This window comes from Eschrichtius robustus, chromosome 4 (genome assembly GCF_028021215.1).
Source record: "Eschrichtius robustus isolate mEscRob2 chromosome 4, mEscRob2.pri, whole genome shotgun sequence".
Lineage (NCBI taxonomy): Eukaryota > Metazoa > Chordata > Mammalia > Artiodactyla > Eschrichtiidae > Eschrichtius > Eschrichtius robustus.
The window spans coordinates 34764928-34770881 of NC_090827.1; the positions used below are offsets into that span (position 1 = coordinate 34764928).

The following is a 5954-nucleotide window of genomic DNA, read 5'->3' on the forward strand; positions in this document are numbered from 1 at the left end:
CTGGTGTCGACAATTATATTTCATTATGTTAGATTCTCTGAGGAGAAAGAGAGGTGCTTTGGGGGAACCCACATTTGATTTAGATCTCTAAGGTTATATTTTTAAATTACCATTTCTGTGTCCTCAATATTAGGCCAGGTAGGTTTGCAAGGAACAAAACATCTCCCTGACCACTAGCTATGCCTCCCAAATACACAGCATATATCCCAAGGGGGTCGACCTAGGAATATGAGGAACTGGGGAGAGACCTCTTCACTGCTAGAAAGACACCCGAGGCTCAGGCCTCCATGAGAGCAGACCACCAGGGCTGTCATCACATAGAGGCAGGACTTTGTGACTTCTGACCACTCTAAACGTCAAGCCTAACACCAGGGAGTGGTCCAAGCAGAGGATGCTCTAGCTCATTAGCGCTCAGGCCAAAATTACTTAACCTGTCCAGACTATTTTAGATAGTGAATTTGCTGGGTTGATGATGTTTGCATCCAGCCCTGGCTGAGTCAACCTTTCTGGCTTTTCAGACACTTACTCAGGGAAATAGAGTAGGAATTGGCTCTTAAAATAATTCCCATGAGCAATTTGCCACAAGATTAATAGCATTCTGTCATGAATACAGGATTTGGAGAAAACATATATATACATATGTATTTATATATTTATATATTTACATATGTATATAGTATACATATATATACATATATATGCATACATACACACACATCTATATTATATTTTGCCTTTGCTAGCTTTATTTGACAATTACTTTTACTGTTTTAAAATTTTTTTTATTTTCAAGTAACTAGTTCTTTCTTAATTATCTCAGTAGTAAGAAGAGTCAGAAACATTCACACTGTAGAGTGATGACATTTTGCATAGCAGTCACTTTTTTTAATTCAGAAAGAATTTTAAATTTTAATTACTTCTTTTTCTTACTTATCACTGTAATTTGAGGAAGTAATAAAAGCTTTAAGCATTATTTCTAGACTTATCTATAGCTAAGAACCTGGAAGGCTACGAAAAAAAATGATATGCCAAACAAAATTCTAGGGGCAGCTAAACATCCAAAACAAACTTAAAAACTCAGATAATATTTGTCCACATGATAGGAAATGACTGAATATGGAGACAAAGACAAAAGAGTATCTGACTCCTATTTCATTAGCCATCATATGTATCCACCACCATATGAGTACTAGGCGTCATTATACATTTTTTTTTCATCTGAAAAATGCAGCATTCTTAATTCTATTTATTATTATTTTATTTATTTATTTGGTTGCACCAGGTCTTAGTTGCGGCATGCGGGCTCCTTAGTTGTGGCATGTGAACTCTTAGTTGTGGCACGCACGTGGGATCTAGTTCCCTGACCAGGGATCAAACCTGGGCCCCCTGCATTGGCAGTGTGGAGTCTTAACCACTGGACCACCAGGGAAGTCCTTAATTCTATTTAGTATTGATTTGAATTAAACTATGCAGGAACAACTCATAGACTATTTTTCTTGGGACCTGTAGTGTGTGATTTCAGGGGAACTCTCTGCTATGAGCCTGTTTCAGAGAAAATGGACGATGTTAAGTATAACTAAAACAGAGACTTGTTTCTAAACACTTCAGAGGTATGAGTAGTATCATTAAGTAACACAGTCCTCTCTTCAAAACTGGTCTCACAAGCAGAAAGAGTAGCCTTTGAGTCATGAGCAGCACAAGGCAAGGCCCCTTTCTATCACCGTATCTCCCATTCCATGTGTCTTTCAAAGCCCATGGCTGACAAGAGAGTAAGCTCTCACCAGGTACTTTCAGAGTGAACTCTCATCTTGTTTCCAGACTCTTCATAAATATAATTAACTTCATCTACAAAAAACAGTGAAACTTTAACTATTGAAAAACAGCCTTCCAGAACCCTAAGGTTTTCAAAATGGATTTGAACCTGGAAGTAACCCTGATCCCTCCATTCTTGCATACACACAAAATAATAATAATAAAGCAACAGTAGTGATAATACCTGAGCATTGAGCAAAATAAAACAAAATAAAAACCCCAAACTTCCTCAATCTATACATATCACACCTGATATTCTGATGTGCTGAATATGATTTATTCATTCATTCACTTGTTGATTGATTCAACAAATACTTATTTACCAACTATAATGCGTTCCATTCAAGGTGGGGGTGGGGGTGTGGGGATGGCAGTAAATAAGACAGACAAGGTTTATTTGGATGGTTGAACAGGAAAGGTCTTCAACCTAAGTCTTGGAATGATGAGGATGCAAGGATCCAAGGACAAGCACCCCAGAGAGAGACAATTGGAGAGCTAGGGGTCCATCAACACACTAAACTTGGTGTGTTGATGGACAAAGCCTAAAGCATGGGAACAAGCAAGAGAGTGGTAGGAGGTTAAGATCGGAGAAGTATTTAGTAGCCATAGGAAGAAGTTTTATTTTTATTCTATGTGCAGTTGGATGTCACTGGAGGATTTTAAGCAGAAAAGTCACTGTTATCTTATTTATGTTTTTAATAGATTGTTCTCGCTGCTTTTAGAAGAATGGACTGTAGGAGGCAAGATAGAAGCAGGGGACAAGATAGGAGGCTATTTCAGAGTAGAGCTTGGACCAGATTTTACGGCATAAATGATGCATTTTGATTGCCTGTAATATATATAAAAGACCCCTATGTCAGGACAATGGATGAAGTAAATGAGAGAATCAAGGGAAACTAGAAAAAGCAGGGAGAGAAGATGAGGGAAGAAGCTGGGAAAGATCTGAACCTAGGAATGGGCACTGTGTAATGAGCAGAGACAGAAGACCCTAAATAGGACTTCCATGAGCCTGGGACACCTTGTTATAGAAAAGTAAGGAAATGCCAGAAAGTATGATGATGTCCCAAACTAATGAGGGCATGTTAAAAGATTGTAGGAGTCTGCATGAAGGGGCAACCTCTGGCAATATTCTAGGCCACGCATTTATCAGAATGAATACTGAATGAAGTGGATATTACACGTTGAAGAAAAAGGATCCATGAAGGTCATATTGACACTGATAAAAATTCTTTACAAAGTCCAAGTGGAAGAGGAGTTATAGTCTACAGAATAAAAGTGCCAACTAATAAATGCAAAGGCATGATGTAAGTAGAAAAATCCCCATTTTTACAATCACTACAGTAATAACTGATTCAGCAAGAACCAAAAATGGGTGCCAAACTTATTGGGTAAAAGATTATTTGGGAAAAAATATTTACACAGTCACAAGGTTTCACCCCAATATTAATTATTAATTTGAAAGGAAAACAGGTGCTTTTGTACCTCTAGTAGAATTCTGGCAGAAATGACTTTAACCCAACGATCAAATTCAACATTACCAATAATGGGACAAACCAACATTATGTGACCGTGATGTCATTTGCTGAGAAGGACCCACATCACCTGTACAGTACTCCTTCCAAAAATGTGTTACCTGCATTGCATCATAAGGAAGCAATTAAATCCAAATTGAAGAACAATCTACAAAAATAATTGGCTTGGACTTAAAAAAAAAAGTCAGTGTCATGAAAGAAAAAAAAAAGGACAAGATAGTACTCTAGTTAGGGACTAAAGAAGCACAACAACCAAATGCACTAAGTTATTCTTCATTGGATCCTGGATTTTAAAAAACTAAGGCTATAAAGGATAGTATTAAGATAATTACAGAAATCTGATAATGGGCCATACATAAGATAAAAGAATACCTTTGTTCGTGGGAGATACAAGCTGTATCTCCTAAGGGCTGAATGATTATGATGTCTGCAAATGGCTCAAAGAGAAATAAAGAAGCAAAAGATTAAAAATTAGTCTAGCTGGAAAATATACACAGTTGCTCATTATCTTCATCTTGCAAATTTTCTGTAGCTTTGAAATCTTTCCCAATAGAAAGGTGGTGAAAAGAAAACTATAAGTTCTCTGCCTGCAGAAGCAGAGAACAGCTCTCTCCACCTCCTCCCTGTGTAGAACAGCATTGTGAAAGGCAGCTAAGTGTGGTGTTAAAGGCTTAGGCTCTGAAGCCAACTTCCTGGGCTCATATTTCAACTTTTTTACATATTAACTATGTGGCCTTGAACAAGTTACTTAACTTCCTTGTACCTCAGTTTCTGAACCATAAAATGGAAATAAAAACAGCACCAACCACGTAAAGTTTTTGTGAGGATTAAAGCACTTAGAATTATGCTGGTAAAGAGTAAGCACTCAATAAATGTAAGCTGTTAGTATTTCACTTCCACAGTCACTAAAGTCAAGACTGAATATCCTAAATAAAATTTTAAAAAAATATGAGAGAATGAATCTTCTAAAATATTTATGATTGTAGATCTTACCAATAATCAAAATTATAATCTGGAAGTGTGCTTATCATTTCTTACTCCCTGGTACTCTCCAAACTTCAATTTAATGTTTTGTAGGTTTTTAAATGAAAAATTTTAGTAATACCTGCTTTGTAGGATTATTGTTATGATTAGAAGTTTAAGAATACTCAAAATGATTACTCTGAGTAAGCACAAAAAAGTTAGATTATGCTTGGTATTCTCTATTAAAGATGACAGAGAAATAGTTAGGAAATATTTTCACTTAAAATAGTTCAAATTTTAATATTTAAATTCTAAGTTAACTCTTAAATATCCAGAAAGAAGATTGTACAAAATTGTTCATTTCCTGAGATCTACAGAGCTAAGGTATAGTATATTTTTACTCTCAATTATGCTTTTAAAAATATTTCCTTCAAGATGTGTCTTTCTGTTAATACCAAAATGGGGAAATGAAATAAAACCCAGGGACAAGCAAATGTATAAATCTTACAAAATATAGTTCCTCCTCTCCCCAACATGACTCTGAGACATAGAGGGCTATATTCTTAGTGAAGGTGAAGTGGAAGTAAGCTTGTTCTCAACTCCAGAGAATTGCAAGAAAGATCAATTCTCTTGAAAATGGCACTGAAAAAAGGGGGAAATGATGCTAAAAATTTAGATCCACTATTCAGTCCACATTGTGGGTTTGTATCTGAATTCACATATTGTATAGTGCAAAAATCTCAAGTCAAGAATTCACTGTAAAGTAATCCCTTACTGATAATAACCCCAGGTTCCTGGAAGAAGCAAATAAAAATACACTGTAAAAATCCAACTTCCAACCAATCCTATGAGAATTTCTGCAAACAAAATTCTGAGGAAAATGAATAGCTCATAGACAAAAATAACAAAATACATAAGAAAAAAAGTCACCAAGAATGAGAACTAGTGGAACACTATGTTCCATAAAACAGTCCTATAATAAATTCAGATTGTGGAGTTATCTCTGGTGGCCTTAATGTGTCAACGTGGCTAGGCTGAGGTGCTTTTCCCAGAATTCCCTTTCTTGAATGCTTCCTGTTAGGGTAGGCTACAGGGAGGTCCTGGGATTTGGAAGGCAGGAGGGGAGCAGCAGCCATTTTGTAGTGCACACACACAGGTTGCTTTGCTGACTCACTTCAATGTGAAGCATCAGCAGGGCCTGCAATTGCTCTACCTTCCCCTCCATCCTTCTTTAGCTTTTCTAACTCCTAGGTAAAGCATGTGTATATAGTTCTGTGACAAAGGACCCCAGCTTCTACAGAATATCCTTGTCACCAATGACAGAGGCAACAAGAATGGATACATGTATCCATCTACCCTCTAGGATTCCAGCCCATGCTGGTGAATTCCAGCCTGCTTATGATCTTCTGTTCCTGCCCTGTAGACTTAAAGCTCCAGATTCAAAAGTAGAAACCACAGCCTTGCAGAGACTACTTAGCTCCCCAAATTGCATAAACCAATTCCCTGTAACAGATCTGTGTGTGCGTTTGTGTGGGTGTGTATGCATTTCCTAGCAAGGGATTTATGGTCGTTGTTTGAAACTTGACTGCTACATTATCAGACACGAATTATAAAATGACCATATTTAATATGTTTAAAGAAAGGTGA

General features: G+C 36.9%; 1 non-coding gene across 1 annotated transcript; it reads right to left on the reverse strand.

Annotated features, from left to right (window-relative positions):
* Positions 1 to 1356: 1356 nt before the first annotated feature.
* Positions 1357 to 1429, reverse strand: TRNAG-GCC (transfer RNA glycine (anticodon GCC)). Its single transcript has one exon. It is a non-coding gene; the product is annotated as a tRNA-Gly (tRNA).
* Positions 1430 to 5954: the final 4525 nt, after the last annotated feature.